At 36.4% G+C, this 21,289-nt stretch overlaps 1 non-coding gene and 1 pseudogene across 1 annotated transcript; both read right to left on the reverse strand.

The window, feature by feature from the left end:
- Positions 1 to 2,895: 2,895 nt before the first annotated feature.
- LOC136989932 (U2 spliceosomal RNA) lies at positions 2,896 to 3,082 on the reverse strand. Its single transcript, XR_010882981.1, has one exon. It is a non-coding gene; the product is annotated as a U2 spliceosomal RNA (small nuclear RNA).
- Positions 3,083 to 11,977: 8,895 nt separating this feature from the next.
- Positions 11,978 to 12,159, reverse strand: LOC136990103 (U2 spliceosomal RNA; annotated as a pseudogene).
- Positions 12,160 to 21,289: the final 9,130 nt, after the last annotated feature.

The following is a 21,289-nucleotide window of genomic DNA, read 5'->3' on the forward strand; positions in this document are numbered from 1 at the left end:
GTAGACATCATAAAGGTTAAAATCATCTAACAAACGTCTTAAAACATTTCTAGAACCATCCGAAAACATACGACCATTTTTATCTAGAACATCCAATACACAGTTAAAATCGCCCATTAGGACCACCTCCCTTCCAACTCGCAAAAACTCTGTTAAAATTCTAAAAAACTCTTTTCGCTCAAAGACCTGAGTCGGTGCATACACGTTTATAATTCTGACATACCGGTTTCCAAAGGCTACATCAACAGCTATCAGTCTTCCACCACTGTCGGTTCTAAAATCTTGAACCTTAACACATTTCTTAATTAATAATAAAACCCCCGTGTGACTCCTCACGGCGAAGGATGCGTAGATATTATAACTAACAAAAACTTTTCTTAATTTTCTAACATCAATCCATATCCCTTATGTTTGAATCCACAATTCCTAACACGTCGATTTCATTGGTAAGTACCATATTTAATAAATATATCTGCTTGCAATAGTCACGAAAACCATTTATATTTATAAATCTAACGTTAATTATTCTTTTTTCAGCCATTATCTAATTGTTTTTTTGCGGCTCGATATATATCTCCCAAACTACTTGATTGTTCTATTGGGATATCCCCCAATTTGTCTACTTCAGCAGCCATAACCTCCAACTGTTCCCTTGTTAAAGCCCTGTTCTTTTCTATAGCCATAATATGTTTTTTAGCCATTAACTTTGCACTCCTTTTCGCTACTTCCTCTTCTTTTTGCTTTTCTAACTGGTGTCTCCTTAAAATCTCCTTCAAACTCTTGTACTATATCTTTTACTTTATTTCTTTCCCTTCCCCTTTTTTCTATTTCGTTATCATTCTCATTCTCTTTCTCTTCATTCTCATTAACACTTTTTTCTACTATTACTAATTCTCTTATTTCAGCAACTTCCTTTCTCAACTCTATTTCCTGTTGCTGATTTTTTTGCTTTTCTTTATTCCCACTTTCTACTCTTTCTTTCCTCCATCTATCTAGACTTCTTTCACGTTTCCTCTCAAGACTCTGTTTCCTAGGACCTTTTCTACAGATTTCCGAGAACAAAGGGGCGGGACAAGGCTCTCCCTTTTCATGCACTTTTCTACAATTATAACAGGCGTTACATTCTTTAACTAAATGCATATTACTTCCGCACCTAAAACACAGTTTTACGGGACAGTTTTTAATTTCGTGATTTAAGTCTCCACATCTAAGACATTCTTTCCTACTTCCCACGTAATATAATTGAACACGCCTATTAAATAATTCCATAAATGTCGGTATTCTTTTCTTCGTTATCAAAGTTATACGAAAAGTACCCGTTCTAATTTGAGTATTTGGGAGATAACCAGTACTGACTTTAACAACTTTACCAAATTTACTAAAAATTTCCTCAACAAGTCTCTCGTCCACCTCAAAAGGGGAATACCGCATAGTTACAACAATTAAATCAGCTTCGATACTTTCTATAATATAATTTTTAGATCCTACCTGAATTTCCTGACCAACCAAACGTTCCTTTTCTTCTACTGTCGACACTCCTATCTCCACAACGCCCTTCGGCCTGTAGCACACCTGTTTAACACTTCCAACACTTTGTAATTTCTCTTCACATGCAGATATCAATTCCATAGTGTCTATCCGTTCCTGACACACAATTCTAACTGACCGTATTGCTGAATATTTTCGTATCTTTTCCGAATCATCTTCCGACGATTTTTCATTTATTATCACTTCCATAGAGTCGTCCGAATCGATTGTAGTCGCTTCGAGACCACTACGAACACGAATAACTTCCCCGTGAACAGAGTTAGAAAAATTATCACCATCTAAAGTCTCGCGAGAATCCATTGCCCAGCTAGTCGATGGGGAACACTCCCCCATCTGATGGCTTTAAGCTTTCAGCCGACAAAAACTAACTAATAAACCGTAAGAGTAATTATCCAGTATTTATTAAAGTCAGTATAAACTAATAAAGTTTCCAATTTAAATCAAACCTTTACAGCACAAACGACAAGAATCGATTGAACGTCCCAGACACTCCAACTGCACAGTTCGGCGATGAAAGTCGATTTTTAAATAAAATTTTAATTATTTCCACCAAAAAACTATTCGCTAATGATTACTAGCTCTTCAGTAATCCAATTCACCAAAAAAGTCACACAATTTAAACTCAAAACAAGCGCGAAAGGCTTACAACAAGGAGCACTCACGAAGTCAGCCAACAAGGCCGAGAAGCGATAAAAAACAGATCAAAAGTGCCGACGCGCCAAGTGTGGAGACGTCTTTTTCATTTCCTATGTCCTCAATTGTGACGTCATTTCGTACGGAGCAGTTTTTGCGCAGAAAATCAGGCCAGGAGGAGAATGGTCAGATGATAAAAGCTTCAGGAAGTAACTGGATAGCGCATTTAAAAGTGTAGATAGGTGCCATTTAATCCTTTCGACCATCAGTAGCCAGAGGGAGGAAAACGCCCCCGGCATTCGTCCCGGTGCGTAATCGTGGTACTGATGCAAGTTCGAGTATATAATTGTTTCCCCCTTCCGAATAAGTTCCAAGCGTGTGTATCTATTGTACGAAAACAGCCGATTCCGTTTTTGATTTTTTGCATATGGAAAATTTCGAAAAAATTGGTTTTTTCGAATTTTTGGAAAATAATTTTTTGCTTCCTCGTTGTTTAATGTTTACTTCTTATTCGCTGCACAGTGACTACTTGCCGCCATCTAGTATTATTTGTTCGATTCTGCCACATCAAATAAAATACAGGGAGTGTAAAAATATTTTTCATAAAAATATTTCAACTCTGTTCTTATCAGCTTGACAAAAATTAAGTTGAGAAATAATTCTTTCTCTTCTTAATTTGTGTCTGTTTCTAATTTTTCTGATTTATTTCCCCGAAAGGGGTGGGCTATCCCGAGATGTAGTGCAATACTCGGGCAACCCGTGGCCGGGAGGGAGCAAGCCCCCGTTCCCTGCCTGTTTCCAAAAATCAGATGATATAAGCAAGGCCCCCGATGGGGGCCCTATCAGATATCAAGCTGATAAGAACAGATACTATAGAGTTTTTAAAGTTTGAAAAAGATAATTACATGCTTATGGTGATTAACATACCCCTCAGTGGCCGGTCACCATTTACATTTGTTCTTTTTGGGCAGAAACGAGCTTACAAAATTTGTTATTTACAGAACAAAAACCGACACAAAAAGAACAATTTGTTAATTACAAAATAAACCCGACAATAAATGAAACATAAAATAAAATTAATGCTACTTATAACTATAAGAAAAATTATTCTTCGTGTAATAAACAATACACAAGACAATTTTCAAGACTACAAATCAAACAGGACCTTTAACAAACAGTAAGTATTCTTTTTTAAATTACTTTTAACATATTAAATTACAATAATATAATTTCTTTTTCAGAAACATCCATAACGCTAAGAATAACATAAGACTTAAACAAGTAAGTAATTATAGTTACTAAACATTAACTCAATAAAATTTAACACATTAAATAAATTTCAAAAATTGCAGGTTAAAAACCGCCCGCAATAAATGGTAAGTATATTTTCTAGTTTAATTTAAATTATAATTATCATAATATAAATTTCTTTTACAGGGGCATCCATAACATTAAGATTTTCAACCAATATTTCAAAACAGGTAAGTAGTACAAATTATAATTACTAAACATTAACTCAAAATAAATTAACTTTTTAAACAAAATACAAAAATTACAGGTTAAAACAACCCGCAACAAAAGGTAAGTATATCTTCTAATTTAAATTACTATTATCACAATATTAAATTTCTTTTACAGAAACATCAACAACGTTAGGATATGCAAAGAATATAAAAACAATAACAGGTAAGTAGCATAATAGTGTAAAAGTAGAATTAAATTAATTATCCATAAGACAAAAATTTAACATTAAACATTTTCGCTTCAAAAATTAGACATCAAAAGAACACAAAACGTGAAAAACCCCACGTATATAAAATTCAAAAAACGAATGTAAAAATATATAAGTGTATAATATAACTTGAACACCAAAACATTTAAGTTAGTATAACAAACAAATAAAATTTCAAGTTATTTACAATTTACCAATCATCACAGAAAGTAACATTTAAATCGCTAACTCGAAAGATCTGATCTGTTCCTTTATAGCATATATCAATTTCCTTTTTACTCATATTACAGAAATCACTAAGTATTTTATAGGACGCTTCCTGTTTAATTTTAATAACCAATAGGGACGCATTACACAATTTCCTTTCAAAGATAAGCAGGCATCTCGCTTTCCATAATGCTCTTTTAATCAAGGCGATCATCCAATTTAAAAAATAACCGCTCTGTCCACGAACACAATAATCAGCATGGTATTTAATATTTTGCCAGGTTAAATGTATTTTATGAACACTCGCTAACCACCCCCAAGCTGATTGTGCGATATCGCATTCAAAAAAGATATGTTTACTAGTTTCAACATTTCCACAACGTGGACAGTTTGCATCATCGTCTCTATTAAATCTTAATCTATATTCTTTAGTTATAACAATATTATTTAAAAGACGCCATGAAATTTCGAGCCACTCTGCAGGTAATGTATGTACATTTTTCCATATTTGCGTCCAATTTAGTTGGCTATCTTGCATATTAGTATTAATATGTTGCTTATAAATAATATAATAAATATGTACAGGTCTTATTTTAGTGTTAGTATTCACAATTTCAGGTTTATCATCTAATATTTGGCCTAGTAACTCCCTCCACCTCTTAAAAGATCGTTTGTTAGTAATTAAAAACGGGAACATACTATTATTATTAGAAATACGTTTTGTAATTGGACCTAAAATATATTGTAAAACATAAAGGATGCGATTTATATAAAAGATTATTTAAAATAACAGATAATTGCAAAGCAGTTTCGAATTTTTGAATGTCCCATACTCCCCATCCTCCCAGGTTGACGTTATTTCTCATGATTTTTCTGCTCAATGGCTCAAATGTATTATTCCAAATGTAAATATAAAGCATTCTTTCAATAGCCTTTGTTTCATCGGAGCTCAAATTTATATAATAAAGTGTATAAATAATTTTTGGTATTATAACTTTCTTTAATAATCGTTACTCGTTCAGGTAAGTATAGCCAGTTTTGTTTCATTCGTTTACAGAATCAGTTATTTTCTTTTTAATTTGTTCTAAGTTATTTTTGTGCGCATTTTCACCAAACCATATACCTAATATATTCAAATCTTTAACTTTTCAATTCTGTTCATATTAGTTTCCTATATTACCCACTATCTGTAAAAGTTTGCTTTTATTTTCATTGATTTTCATATCTGTTAAAAAACTAAAAACATGTAAATGCTTAAAAATACGTTCGAGGCTAAAATCATTTAAAATAAATAAACTTACATCATCTGCGTGGGCTATAAATTTTATCTTTTCTTTTATTCCAGGAATATGAACAGCAGTCACTAAATCATCTTTATGTATATTATTTAAAGGACATTTATGTATATAGTAAAAAGAATCATAGATGTTGGACAGCCCTGCCTCACTCCAATATTGCAGGCTATATTTTCTGATTTCTGTCCATTTAAAAATATAGAGGTATATGGTAATTTATATAGGCGTTTAATAAAATCTATTTCTTTTTCATTTAGGCCATACTTATCTAAAAATTTCCATAAAATGTCTCTGTTAACTGTGTCGAATGCCTTACTTACGTCAACCGAGAGGATGGAAAGTGGACGATTTTGCTCAATATATAAGTCACATATTAATTTCATACATGAGATATTATCGTGAATAGATTTTCCTTTAATCCCACCGCTTTGTGTATTTACAATTTTATCTTTTAAAAATCTCTTCTAAACGTTTAGCCACAATAAAACTGTATATCTTATAATCAAGATTTAAAAGCGTTATTGGTCTAAAATCGCATACATGTTTATCCACTATATTCTTTTTGTTCAATAAAATCATTTTACCGTAACTAAAAGAGTCACTAAAATCACTAAAATTGTAAAGAGTATAAAGTAAATCACTAAAATCTTCCCCGAAAAAACGATAAAATTCCGCGTTTAAAGAATCCCACCCCGGTGCTTTCCTAACATGTAACTCTTGGATCGCGTCATATATCTCTTGTTTATCTATTTCTCTATTTAATATATTTATTTCTTTTTCTTTTACAGGTGCTATTTCCTTTGTAGTAGCCTCCCAATAGGCTAAATCGGATCGTGCATGATGAAATAAATCTGTGTAAAAATCAACAAAGTTGGTAAGTATTTCTTTAGTATCATTTATTAGATTATCGTTAACCCTTAACTGATTAATTTCTAAATTTTCTTTTATTTTAATTTTCTTTTCAAATAGATGTTTTTCTGCTTCTCTTTTGATACTAAATTTATCCATTTTATGCCTAATATAATTTTCTTTATTTCTCCGTTGAATTTCATTACTAATTTTCCTTTCAATATTGTTAATTTCTTTATAATTCTGTTGTAAAATATTCTTGGTCAGGTCTCTTTGTAACTGTTTAATATAATCAAATCTTTTCTTTTTAATTTTTCTCCATATTTTCTTAACTAATTCATTAATTTTCTCTTTTAAACTAATCCAACTCTCCCAATCTATATTTTGTTTATTTATATCTAATATTCTTTTAATTTGATTAATAAACTCATCGTTTTCAAGAATTTCCTTAGTAATTTTCGTTCTGTTTTGTATTTTTTCTTTACCTGCTAATCTAATATTTACTTCTAACATCTTATGGTCTGATATCTTTTTATTTTCATGCATTAATTCGATTAAATTTATATCTAAAATATTATTTAATTTTTCAGCGATATAGACACGATCCAATCGTTCCTCAATACCCTCCCTTTCCAAGTAAACCCCGAATACAGTGGATATTTAAAACGGTAAGTATCGATAAAATTAAAATCTTCTAAAAACTTGCAAAAAATGCCTCGCGAGCTGTCCGGTTGTAAGGTCCCGTTTTTGTCTAAAACCGATAAAACAATGTTAAAATCCCCCATGAGTATAATCTCCCTTCCACCAACTAAAAATTCGATAAGATTTTTAAAAAACTCCTTTCTTTCAGCACTGTAAGGGGGTGCATATAAACGAACTATTCTGATCTGATAGTTACTTATCTCTACATCTACAGTTACTATACGGCCTTGTTTATCAGTTCTAAAATCTTGCACTTTAATAGTCTTATGAATAAACAATAATACGCCTGTACTTTTTCTAATAGCAAAAGAGCTATAAATATTGTATTTTGTAAAAAGTTTTCTTAATAATCTTAGCTCTATAAAATTTTCAATGTTAGTGTCCTGTATACTTAAAATATCAATTCTATTAGTTAGTATTAGATTTAGCATTTCTATTTGTTTACCTACATCCTTAAACCCGGAAATATTAATCGTACGTATATTTAAAGTTTTGTCCATTATCAGTTATAGTTACTATATCTTGTTTCGACTTTTTACCTGATCTAGCTTTATTTAATTTTAGAATATCTATTTTACTTATAGATGAATTTTCCGCTTCATACTTTTTTATAAACTCTTGTCTTTTTTCCGGTTTTAATTTCTGTAATATTTGCTGTACTGTATATGATTCCTCTTTTTCCTTTTCCCTTTTACGTTTTTTATCATCTAAACTAACTTCCATTTTCTCCTCTCCTGTTACTGTCCCTACCTCCTGCTGCTTATCTATTTCTACTTCTTTGATTTCCTGATTACTTATTACACTATCTTTTCTACGTATACGTTCTAAACTATTTTCCCGTTTTCTCTCTAAACTTTGATTTCTTGGACCCCTTTTACATATGTCTGCAAAAGTAGGTTCAGGGCATTTGCTATTTCTATCATGATTTCCTTTACAATTATAGCACATTGGACAGTCTTTTCTTAAATGAAATCTACTTTTACAGTTATAACATAATTTTACAGGACAATTAAAAATTTCATGATTCCTGCTTCCACACTTTTTACATTCTTTAGTCTGCCCGACATAAAGTAACTGTACTTGTCTACCGAGTATTTCGATATAGTTTGGGATATGTTTTCTTGTAATTATTATAATTTTGTAGGTGCCCGTTTTAACATTCGTTCCAGGGTAAGTATTTTTTACTATTTTTACAATTTTTCCATAATTTGACAAAACATCTCCCAGTAATTCTATATCCATTTCACATGGAGTTAATCTGACCGTTATCACCACCAATTCGGTTTCTATGCTCTCACACGTATAAAAGAAATTGCCTACCTTTATTTCTTTTCCCATTAATTCTAGTTTATCATTTTCCGTTTTTAAACCGATTTCCACTATATTCCTAGGGTGGTAACATACCTGGTCAACACAGTCCTTTCTTTGTAAAGTTTCTTCTAATACCTTGATCAGTTCCATAGTGTCTATCCTCTCTTTAGTTACGATCCGGACAGAACGAATTACAGTATATCTCTTCATCCTTTCTTTTTGCTTTTCTTCTAATGTTTGTTTTTTTTTTCAGGGTCTTCAACCGGAGTATCCACTGGTGCAGTCGGCGACCATACCAAACTTCTGTTTCCACTGGTTCCTGGCATCTCCTGGTCCACTAGCGATGTCACATCCATGCTGGTACTTGTTGTTGGCCGAGGGGAGGCCAAACAACTATCTCCAGGTGTCTGACCGCCAGCCAGAAAGCTTTTCATCTGGCGGCCTCTCTGACCAGACTGGCCTACCGAGGGGGAGGTGGTGCCCCTCTGGCGGCTCCCAGGAGCTTGGTTGACTCGCCGACAGGGGAGTCCTCCCCGTCTGGCGGTCCTTTCGACGTCGTCCGACTCACTGACGAGCTAGGCATGCTCATCGAATGGTCACGAGCAGCCGACCAAGTCGGCGCAAGTAAGTAAAAACAGTCAAAACTTGTCAAAAAGGACACTCACCAAGACGGCTAAAACTCTTGTAGGTACTCCGTAAAAGCGTAAAATCCTGTAGAAGTCCAATAAAAAGTCCAGTAAAATCCAAAAGCAGCAGTAAAATCCAAAGGTAAGTCTGTAAAACAAAAATCAAAATCACTTATGAGCTAAGATAACGAAACAGATACTGTGGTTTAAAGTTTGCGTCTTCACTTCGACGCCCCAATTTAACGAGGTTGTGAAAGTGAAAGGAACCGCTCATCCAGACGACCCCCCTACCAAACAACACCACACAGCAGGATGAGATGGGTTAAAACAGGGAGCCTCCAGAATGAGCCACGGATAAAACCTCGCTTACAAAAACTTACTTGTATCAGTACGCGTTACAAAGTTACCACAGCATCTTCACAAACATCAAAACTATAACATAAATATAATACAAACTGATTAATCTTAACAGTAAACCAAAATATCAATCAACCATACGTAAACATCATAACAAACTCCAAACATAGTTAAAATTAAAGTAACAACTGCGAAAATAACAATTAAAACTTTGTAAAACATCCATCTTTTAGTATAAACAAAGCACTAATTCAACACAAACACATTTGTTAATCCTTAACACAGTCTAAATTTTAATCACTTCTCTAATCATATTTTACCAGCTATCACTTTTGCTGCAAATGTTCCTTTTGAAAAACGTCTCAGTAGTTTGTTCAAGTCCTTTTTATATCCTCTTCTCCATACCAAATTACATTGACACATAACACGATAGTACGCCGCAAAATCTTCAACAGTCCAACCCTCTTTTTCCAGAGCTTCACGAGAACGAACCTCTATTTTACCTGCATATTCTATCTTATATGCAGGCGGCAAATCACATTCATTTACTTCATAGGTCTCACGTTCGTTTTCTTTCTTTTTGTCCTGCTGTATCTTTTTTTTTTTCTTTTCCTCTTGAAAATCTTCTTGATTTATTTCTTCATGTATACTTTTTTCTAACGAATCATAAACTTCTGTTAATTTTTCACGAATATTATCTAGCTTAATACTTGCCTCCAAATCCGTAGTGCTCGTGTCGCTCTCCCTTTCTTTTTCTGGCACACTTTTACTATCCTCTTCTTCCTCTAAGGTCACTACTTCACTCAGATGCGTCACCTTGTCTTTATTCGGACAAGACTTTCTCTGATGTCCATGCTCACCACAGATAAAACATGCCATCTTCGGACATTGTTTAATCAAATGATCTGAACTATAGCATTTTGAACATTGCCACTTTACACCCGGATACTCAACATGTATGTGCCAACCAGAAACATCCAAAAAATTCGGAACATTCTGTTCCATCTGCATCAAAACAATTCTTTTACCTGTAATAATCATAGGATCATCAGAAAACAATTCAGGAGTAAATTTTCTCACTTTACCAAACTTCTCTAGTTCTTTTACTATAAGGTCATCATCCAGTTCTCCAGGTACGTCTCTTAGCTCAATTCGTCTTAAATTTCCACGCATCATTTTTACAGGTAAGTCTTTTCCATTTATACTTAATCCTTTTTCTATTAATTTCCACTTATCTTCCTGTGATCTTAAAGTTACAATTAAATAATCTTGTCTAGAATTATTTACCTGCTGTACTACGTTTTTATCTAGACATTCCCATATTGCCTTTACAACCTCTTGCGGACTTTCACCTCTTGTCTGGATCCTTACTGATCGAACTCCAGGTAATGTTTCAGCCATTTCAGCACAAAACTGTCTTTTATCAATTTCAAAAATACAAATAAACACTCACCAAACTTTGATGATAACTCAAAATAACTAAGTTCTAAATTTTCCAACTATCTTTAATTCTTCCTAAAAAACAATTCTTTTTTCCAGGAATCCACTGGAGCAGATGAAACCGGATCCAAAAATACTAGAAAAAATACCAGAGATTAACAACAAAACTTACAATTTCGTAAAAATCGGCAAACTTCGGCAAAGTCCGAAAAAACCGGCTATAACTTTTGTCAAAAAATTTTGTCAAAGTTCGTTTTCAGTAATCCACAGGAGCAAATAAAGGTAAGTCCATCACCAAAGTCCAAAAATTTTTAAGTCCAAACTGGAATCGTAGAATCGACGAAAAGCGGCAAGGTCGGCAAAAATCCACAGGTAAAGCAGCAAAAACCACAGCCAGGAGCAGGAACCAAGATGAGCAGAAACAGGAACCAAAACAGGACCAATACTGGAACAAACAGGTCACCCCAGGAGGTCGTCATCCAGGTCAACAGCATCTACAACACAGCCAACATCCAGGAACAGCACTTCACCAAGCTGGAACCTTCTTCTCGCCTATGGGCTTACAAGACCTCCTAATATACCAAGGATTTACCTGGTCTTGGCCATAAGGCCGAGAAGCGATAAAAAACAGATCAAAAGTGCCGACGCGCCAAGTGTGGAGACGTCTTTTTCATTTCCTATGTCCTCAATTGTGACGTCATTTCGTACGGAGCAGTTTTTGCGCAGAAAATCAGGCCAGGAGGAGAATGGTCAGATGATAAAAGCTTCAGGAAGTAACTGGATAGCGCATTTAAAAGTGTAGATAGGTGCCATTTAATCCTTTCGACCATCAGTAGCCAGAGGGAGGAAAACGCCCCCGGCATTCGTCCCGGTGCGTAATCGTGGTACTGATGCAAGTTCGAGTATATAATTGTTTCCCCCTTCCGAATAAATTCCAAGCGTGTGTATCTATTGTACGAAAACAGCCGATTCCGTTTTTGATTTTTTGCATATGGAAAATTTCGAAAAAATTGGTTTTTTCGAATTTTTGGGAAATAATTTTTTGCTTCCTCGTTGTTTAATGTTTACTTGTTATTCGCTGCACAGTGACTACTTGCCGCCATGTAGTATTATTTGTTCGATTCTGCCACATCAAATAAAATACAGGGAGTGTAAAAATATTTTTCATAAAAATATTTCAACTCTGTTCTTATCAGCTTGACAAAATTAAGTTGAGAAATAATTCTTTCTCTTCTTAATTTGTGTCTGTTTCTAATTTTTCTTATTTATTTCCCCCAAAGGGGTGGGCTATCCCGAGATGTAGTGCAATACTCGGGCAACCCGTGGCCGGGAGGGAGCAAGCCCCCGTTCCCTGCCTGTTTCCAAAAATCAGATGATATAAGCAAGGCCCCCGATGGGGGCCCTATCAGATATCAAGCTGATAAAACAGATACTGTTAAATAAAGTTTATTTAACATAATCTTATTTACAAAGTACTGCACATGCAGTAAACATACAACATAATTACACTTTTACATAATACTTAGAAGAAACACAACATTAATTTCTGTGTACCCTTGTGAGAAATTTACAGTATGTACAAGGAGGGGTACAGAAGAAATGATGACTACAGTTACATGGGCATGTGAGAGCATAGTTATAGTTTGTAATATACTATACGCAGCTACATCACTAAACGCGAGGTTACAAATCTTTTGACCGACAATGAGATGACAAAGTACATGACATTATAATTTGTTGGTGTAGGTTCACTAACAATGCCACAATATAAAGACAAGTAGAATAAGTGACAACTGAGATCCTAGTCTGACATAATCTTATTTACATAAGGTAACTGCACATTGCTAGTAAATTACAGTATGTACAAGGAGGGGTACAGAAGAAATAATCACTACAGTTACAAGGGCATGTGAAAACATAGTTATATTTTGTAATATGCAGTTACATCACTAAACGCGAGGTTACATATCTTTTGACCGACAATGAGATGACAAGGTACATAACATTATAATTTGTTGGTGTAGGTTCACTAACAATGCCACATTATAATTATTTATTCATAAAGACAAAGTAGAATAAGTGACAACAGAGATCCTAGTCAGAAACAGGCACCCACCAAGTGAAGTAAGACCAAATTCACTCCCATTGGTCGTTGAAAAGGATTTCACCATTAATGTTTTTCCAGATAACATTGTTGGTTCCGTGATACATTTTATCAAAGTCATTCTTTGTGAATGTTTCGTCGTCCATTTTAATTTTTCTGCTAGCTTCTTCTCTGATTTTTGTAGCTAATAAAGTAACGTTCCATCTTTTATTTTCAAAGCTGTGTGCGCATCTGGCTTTCCATATAACACGTTTTGTAAGGGCTATCATCCAGTTGAGTAGGTATTTATTTTGGTTTCTTATAGGAAAGTTTGAGTGATACAGGATATTATGCCAGTTGATTGACGTATGAAAAATTTTATTTACCCAGTGCCAGCACTGTCTGGCAATGTTGCAGTCGTAAAAGATGTGATAAATGTCCTCAGTCTTTCCACAACGAAGGCAACTGCTATTCTGTTTTCTGAGATATTTATGCATGAAATGATTGGACATGATGATTTTGTTAATCATACGCCAGGATGTTTCCCTCCATTCGGCTGGGAGGATTTTTATATTGCTCCAACATTCATTCCAGTTGATAGATGTATCCTGCAAGTTGATGTTGTCCATTTGTTTGTGAATCATATTATAGATCATTATGGGTCTTATTTTGCGTTGTAATTGGTCGTTTTCTATAAGATTCTTCGTAATTTCTCTCCATAGTTTGTAGGTGGTATTGTTATCTATCAGAAAAGGGGCGTTGATTCTGCTTTGGGTGAACTTGTTACAGATTGGCCCAAGAATGTATCTGGAGGCTTCTGCGAGTGGATGGTTATTATCTATTATTGCATTGATCATATTGGAAATTTGTAGCGAATTTTCTAAATCCTTAGTCTCCCATATTTTCCAGCCCCCATGATTTATATCGTTCCTCATGATTTTCCTGTTTAGAGGTTCGTAGTCTTTTTGCCAGATATATTTGAATATTAGTTTGTCAAGAGTTTTGCATTGTTTTTTCGTTAAATTTGTAGTATATAGGCAGTACATGATCTTAGCAAATAGGACTTTGTTGACAATTATAACTCTTTCGGGGAGGTAAAGCCACGTGTTCTCCCATTTACAGATCTCTTTTTTAATTTTTATTTTCATCTCATTGACATTGTAGTTTATGCTATTTTTCCCATGCCATATACCCAGGGTTTTAATAGTATCAACTTTACTTATACTCATAGTATCGCAGTCTAGGTTACCAACAATGTTGATAATTTTACTTTTTGTCTCATTTATCTTCATATTTGTGATTTCGCAGAAAGTTCTAATAATTTGAATTGTTCTATTTAATGCTACTTTGTTAATGATCAAGAAGCTCACATCATCTGCATGTGCGATGTATTTTATTTTCTTGGTCATACCAGGAATGTATATAGGATCAATTACATCATCATTAGCTATTGTTTTGAGTAATGCTTCCAGGTAGATTGTAAAGAGGATCATTGAACTTGGGCATCCCTGCCTTACACCCGCCTCACACGCGATGGCATCTGAGTCACAGTTGTTTAAGGATATAATGGTCTTTGGGTTATTATATAGATTTTGGATGGTTTTAATTTCCTGAATATTGAGGCCAAAAAGGTTTAGAATTTCCCACAGTATTGTTCTATTTACTGTATCAAAAGCCTTCTCAACATCTATTGCTAGAAGTGATAAGGAAGAATTTCTCGTGGTATGAAAAAAGCTGTAGAAAGTTTAAGAGCATGGTATTGTTCTGTATTGTCCGGTTCTTAATCCCAGCAGTTTGAGTGGTTCCTATAACATTCGTAAACATTTCATTTAGTCTATTGGCTATGATTATGCTGTATATCTTGTAGTCTGTATTCAAGAGGGTGATTGGCCTATAGTCTCATCAATTTTGCTATATTCTGTGTCTTTTTTATTAATTAGGATCATTTTCCCTATGCTGAAGTTATCTATGAATTTATTTTGGTTAAAGAGTTGGTACAAAATTTCTGTGATATCATCTATAAAAAAACGGTAGAGCTCTGCAGGGATATCATCAACACCTGGGGTCTTCCTTATATGCAGGTTATTAATAGCAGTTTTGATTTCTTCTTTTGTTATTATTCGGTTGATTTTGTTGTCATTTTTCTCTTTAATTGGTTTTATGTTCCTTGCTATTTTCTCCCAGTTAGTTAAGTCTGTTTTCGGTTTCTTGTAGAGGTTACTGTAGAACTTTTTGAATTCATTTATTATTTCTTTTTTGTCAGTGATTATTTTGTTGTCTATTTTGACTTTATTAATTTCAAGTTTAGCTTTTTGTTTTCTGTTCTTTTTGAAAATTATCTTTTCAGCTTGGCTATTGATTCCTAATTTATTCATTTTGTAGGCTGTATAGCTTTCTTTTATTTTATTTTCCATTTCCCTGTTAATTTCATTGTTTATCCTGTTTATTTCATTATCATTTCTGATTATTATATTGTTACTTAACTCTCTCTGCAATACTTTTAATCTGTTGAAGTTTTGTTTTCTCAGTTTATACCATGTCTTTTTAGCTATGTCAATAATTTTATATTTCATGTCAGTCCATTTGTCCCAGGATGGGTTGATTTTGTGGTTATCAAGTAAGCATTTAATTTCTTTGATGAATTCAGTATCCTTTAACATGTTGTTGTTGATCTTAAATATATTTGTTCTTTTATGTTTCTTGGATAATCTGAGATCCATGGCAAGCAACTTGTGGTCCGTCAACTTTCTACCGTCAAGTGTGGGGTCAACGGTGCGAATGTAATTTATTTTACCAATAGTACTATTGAAGTAGATTCTGTCGAGACGCTCTTTAATACCTCTCCCTTCCCATGTAAACCCATTTAGATGTGGGTAAATATTACGGTAGGCATCACTTAAGTCATGATTGTCAGTTAGATTTTTAAGGAGACTTCTAGAGCTATCAGGGTGGAGGAGGGTGTTTTTATCAAGGTGTGAGAGAACGCAGTTGAAATCTCCAGCTAGAACAATGTCTCTGTCACTGCTGATGTAGTTATCTAGTTCTAGAAAGAGCTCTTTTCTATTTGATAGTTGTGGTGGGGCATAAATGTTGATCACTCTAATCATCTTGTTGTTAATTTGCAGGTCAATGGCAAGGACTCTTCCGTTTGAATCTGTTTTAAAATCATCAATTTTGATTCTTTTGCTGACCATTGTAATTGTACCAGTGCTTCGTCTGGAAGCAAAAGAGGTGTAGATGTGGTAGTCAACAAAGAGTTTTCTTAATTTTCTTAGGTCATAGAAGTCGTATATGTTGGTATCTTGTAACATAATTATGTCCGTTTTATCAACAGACAGAAGGTTAACAATATAAATTTGTTTGGTGTAGTCACGAAAACCGGAGATATTTAAAGTTTTTATACTTAAGCTATTATTAATGAATTTTAATGCTTGTTTTGGGAGCTTACTTTCTTACACTTTCTTGGTCTCCTTTTGTCTACTTTTATGATCTCTCTTTCCACTTCCTCTATTATTTCCTGCCCTGACAATGAAGCATCTAGGCTTATCGATAGAATTTTGTCTCTAATATTATATGTGTCTTTGTCGTCCTCCTCTCTCTCGATGTAATCCTGTTTGTCATTTTCCTCCTTCTCATTTCCCTCGCTATCCTGTATTTCAACTATGTCATTCTCTACTCTGATCTTTAAAGGTTGTTTGACTCCCTGTGATTCCTCTGCATTTTGTTCCTTTTCTCTATTTTGAATATTTTCACTTCTATTGCTATCTATTTTTCTATTGTCTCCCTGTATGTCCTCTGTTTCAATATTTTCATTTATTTGTGTATTTTCCTCGCTATTCTGCTCTTTTCCCTCGTTTTCCCTAATATCTGTTTTATTTTTTACTCTTTCTAAGCTTTTTTCTCGTTTTCTTTCTTTACTTTCACATCTTTTACTTTTTCTTAGTATCTCAGAAAAGGATGGTTTAGGACACTTCTCATTTTTGTTATGTATCTGGTTGCAGCTGTAGCATGTAGGGCAATCTTTGACTAAATGATATTTACTTCTGCATCTATAACATAATTTTACCTCACACTCCCTTATCTCGTGATTAAGACTACCGCACCTTCTACATTGTTTTTTCATCCCATTATAAAAAAGATCTATTCTATATCCTAGTAGCTCAAGTGAGTTTGGCAGGACCTTTCTAGTTTTGAGTATAACACGGTAGGTACCCGTTCTGACTTTTACATTATTATGTGTAATAGTATTAACTAAAACTTTGAAGACCTTCCCATATGGGACTAAACATTTCTCAATTAATCCTTTGTCGGCCTCTGCCGGTACATTTTTGATCGTTACAGTAATAAGTTCCTCATCTAAACTTTCTATAAGGTATTCAAATTCTCTTACCTTTATCGAATGTCCTATCAATTTCTCTTTATCTTCGATGGATTGTAGGCCTACTTCAACAATGTTTCTGGTTTTAAAACATACCTGCGTTACTTTGCCTTGTTGTCCAAGGATTTTTTCGCAGGCATCAATAACGTCAGGATATGAAAGTTTTTCCTTGGCCGTGAAGCGGACAAATTTCCTCACGGTGTATCGTTCTAGGTTATCCTCTAAGTCCATGGTACTGTCCTTCGAAGATTGAGCTTCTTGAGAAAGGGTACTATCTAGGTGTTGAACCTGATTAGCATGAGAAGTGGGAGAGTTTTGTCATCACTAACGTCTTCTTGGGTATTATCCGTCAAGAAAACCAAAGCCTGGGGTGGACCAACAGTCGGGTAACTCCCTTGCGGGGTAGTAGGCGGAGATGCGGCGACAAGGGATTCCATGGTGAATGCAGGTGCTAATACCACTTGTCGTGAACCAGCGTGAAGCCGAGCACACTATGCTGATGGTGGAGCACAACTGAAGAGGGTACACACACACACATAAAAAGCACTGGGTAATCCACTGGTATCCATATGGTATCCAAAGAGGTTGGGGAAAAAAGCACCAATAATACCAAAAAAAACCTAAGACACTCAGCACAAAACGGGCAACCGCACCGGGCTAAGACCAAATGTGATGAAGGACAAGGGGAAGAGTGTAAAGGCCCTATAGTAGGGGGGAAGGCGCTTGGGGGGGACCAAAGGTCTACCACCCCAAGGGAGAAGGGGGGGACAGAAAAAGAAGTCGTATAACGAGCGAATACACAATGTGTTTCAACTGTGCAGGCCGGAGATACGACGAAGAGAGAAGGCGTTAGGAAAGGCTAGAATAGCGAAAAATACTTACCGAAGACGACAAGATGGCGGACGGATACTGAGTCTCATATATGTTATACGGGGGGAAATGATCCCCTGCGAGATGACGAAAGTCCGCCAACCGCGTCCGCAATAACTGACTAATCCTCGAATCAGTACCTCCTCGCCGCACAGGGTCCCCACCTTTGTGAAAAAGGCCGTTCCCTGTATTGCGAGGATAGAAGAACTAACGGAAATAAACAGTTGTTTTTGCCTCGTCACGCATACCATAAGGTAAGGGAGTCAACGGCCACAAGACATAAAAAAACAGTATCCTATCCCACTGGACAGGTGCCAGGGGAATCGTTGGATAAGATGGACAGGGAGGAAGAAACTCCCTAAATAGCTAACACTACATCCCTATGGGAAAAGGCATAGAGATGTAGTAAGACTGAAGAGAAACTAAAGGGAAGTGGCAGCCCACCTGGCTAAAAGAGAAATCCACTTCCCTACGACCAGAAATTAAAAACTAATGGAAGTCTACACTAACTTATTACTATTGTGCACTTAAGAGATAGATGTAATATCGTTGAGAGTTGGTTTACCGTCGCTCCAGACCCATAAGATCTGGTTCGGGGTATCCCAGAAAGATAAAAATGTAGCCCTTGGAAGAGACTGAAAGTCCGAGAGGAGCTTGATAGCTAGAGCCTCACGGATTTTAGTACGAAAGAGGCGGTGGGTGGTGATCTTGTGGTTGAACACCTTCCTACACCTGGCCAGCCACAACTCGTGCTTAGCCATATGGATAAGAAGACTAATCACGTAGGGAGAGGTGGTGCCTCTGTTAAACAGTATGTGAAGAACTACGTTCTCACGTGACAGAAAGGGCAGTCCGAGGAGGTGGGTTATCCAACCCCAAATTTTCCTCGCTACCCTACAGAAATAGAAAAGATGTGCTGCCGTTTCTGGCGAAGAGTCGCACATTGGACAGTTTTCACTCTGAACGTAAACTCCGATAGACCGGAGTTTAACCCTTGTGGAGAGTGCGTTATGCAGAGCTCTCCACTGAAGTTCGACACAGTGTTCGGGTATAAACCCATCAAAACATCTGCGCCAAACAGTGGCCCAATCGATTTGGGCCTGAGTGACCAACGGTGAAAGAAATAGAGGAGTGTCGGGCCTAAGGTGGCGATATATATCGCAAGCCTTAGTCTTAACATTAGGAAGATTATTAGATTGTGACAGTTTTAAAAGGTGCGTGCACCATACTTTCACAAAGGGTGGTGGAACCAGCACTTTGGGCATAAGGTTTACCTTGTAATCAGGTAAAAGCAACTTAAGGCGATACCCGAGAAAGAAGCAGTAAAGCTTACTGACCGGGTGATCGCGGGCACTAAGGGCAAGGACCAACTGCCTAATTTGGGCAGCAGCAGAGAAGAGGGTGGGCTCAAACATGGCCCATCCACCGTTTGCTCTGGTATTATACATAATATTCCTACTAACCCATTCGGGCTTGTTGCCCCAGACAAAACAAAAAAGGAGACGATTAATATGCCTGAAGCCTGCGTCCAGGCCAAAAACAGAGGCATAATAAACACAAATGCCAAACATGATGTTTTTGTAGACAGCTATCCTACTAGGAAAGTAGAGATAGCTTCCCGACCAAATGGAAGTTTTGTCCCTTACTTTAACTTCGATCTCCTTCATATTTTGTTTGGCCGAGTCGGCACCAAAATATAAACCTAAGATCTTAACACTACGGCTCACAGGGATGTAAGAAAAACAAGCAGGAAGGGAGACAGAACCAACAAGTGGAAGAAAAGAAGACTTGTCCTTGTTGATGACAGCTCCAGAGGCCTGACAGTATCTGTCAAAATGGCCAAAGATTCTGGAGATTGCCCAGTTGTCTTTCACAAAAAAGGTGACGTCATCCGCATGGGCCACGAACTTATAGTAGTCCGCTTTATAGTACCCAGGCATAGGATAGCCTGAGATACTGAAGTCCCTTTGTACCTCACCCAAGAGGGTGTTGATACTAAGGGAGAAAAGAAACATAGAGAGAGGACACCCCTGTCTGACGCCCTTTCCGAGCAGAAAGGGGTCAGAGAGATGGCCGTTAACACTAATGCGGCAATGAGCCTTGGTATACATAATTTTGATAGCCAAAAGTACCTCGTCAGGTAAGCCATACTTTTTTAAAACATGCCAAAGAAAACCGTGATCAACACGGTCAAAAGCTTTCGATTGGTCAATCGAAAGCAAAGCTAACGGCCATTTCCTATTTGAGCAATACTCACTAAGTAGCCTAATAAAACTTAGATTATCTAATATACATCTATTGGGAATACCTCCTGTTTGGGTATTAACAATACACGGGGCAAGGGAGGAACCAATTTTGTTGTAAATGATCCGCGCGTAGATCTTATAGTCTACGTTAGTAAGCGTTAAAGGCCGAAAATGGTGGACGGTTGTGCAGTTATTAGACTTGGGAAGAACAGAGAGCTGTCCCAAGTTGAATTTTGAAATACTAGGGTTGTCGGGAGACAGAGACTTGTAAACCATGGGCAGAAGGGAGGACAATTTATCAGAAAAGACTCTATAAAACTCAGTTGGTAAGCAATCAGGACCAGGAGACTTGCCAGCCTGCATAGCAGAAATGGCCAATCTAACCGAATCCTGGGAAAACAAATCTGGAAAGGGGTGAAGACAAGCAGTAGGAACTGCCTTGGTCATGTCTTCCCATTGGGATGAGTCGACACGATCAGAGGCGAAGAACTGTGAAAAGTGCCGAAAGAACTCCTGGGTAATCTCTCGGTCGTCGGTAGTTAAGGTGCCATCGTGCTTTAAAAGGGAGGGAACGTTAGTTTTAGACTTATCATTGCTATAACGGCCAAAAAAAATCGAGTCGAAACGCCTCGGGGTGTTAAGACGGGAGATCTTATACCTTTCATGGGCGTGTTCGAAACGACTAGTCAAAAGGGCAGAGATGCTGGCCGAAGCCTGCTTGACTAAACCTTCGATGTACCCAGAGTCGTCCTTGCTGCAGCGACAGTCAGTCAAGAAGCGTTGAAGAATCCGCAAGCGGCAATGCCTCTTGCGGCGAAGGCGCCTATCGGTTGAGCGGGCAAGGCGGAGGATCTCCCCCTTGGTCCGACACCAATCCTCTAGGCTGACAGTGGATAGAGAGAGCATGCTGGTTAGTAGCGTGTCCGCTTCGGACAGAAATTCCTCATCCCTAAGGATATCAGGGGTGAGAAGGAAACGGTTACGTTTCGAAGAACAGGATAGATTGAAAGTA

This window comes from Centruroides vittatus, unplaced genomic scaffold (genome assembly GCF_030686945.1).
Source record: "Centruroides vittatus isolate TY-2023 unplaced genomic scaffold, ASM3068694v2 contig_103, whole genome shotgun sequence".
NCBI classification, from domain to species: Eukaryota; Metazoa; Arthropoda; class Arachnida; order Scorpiones; family Buthidae; genus Centruroides; species Centruroides vittatus.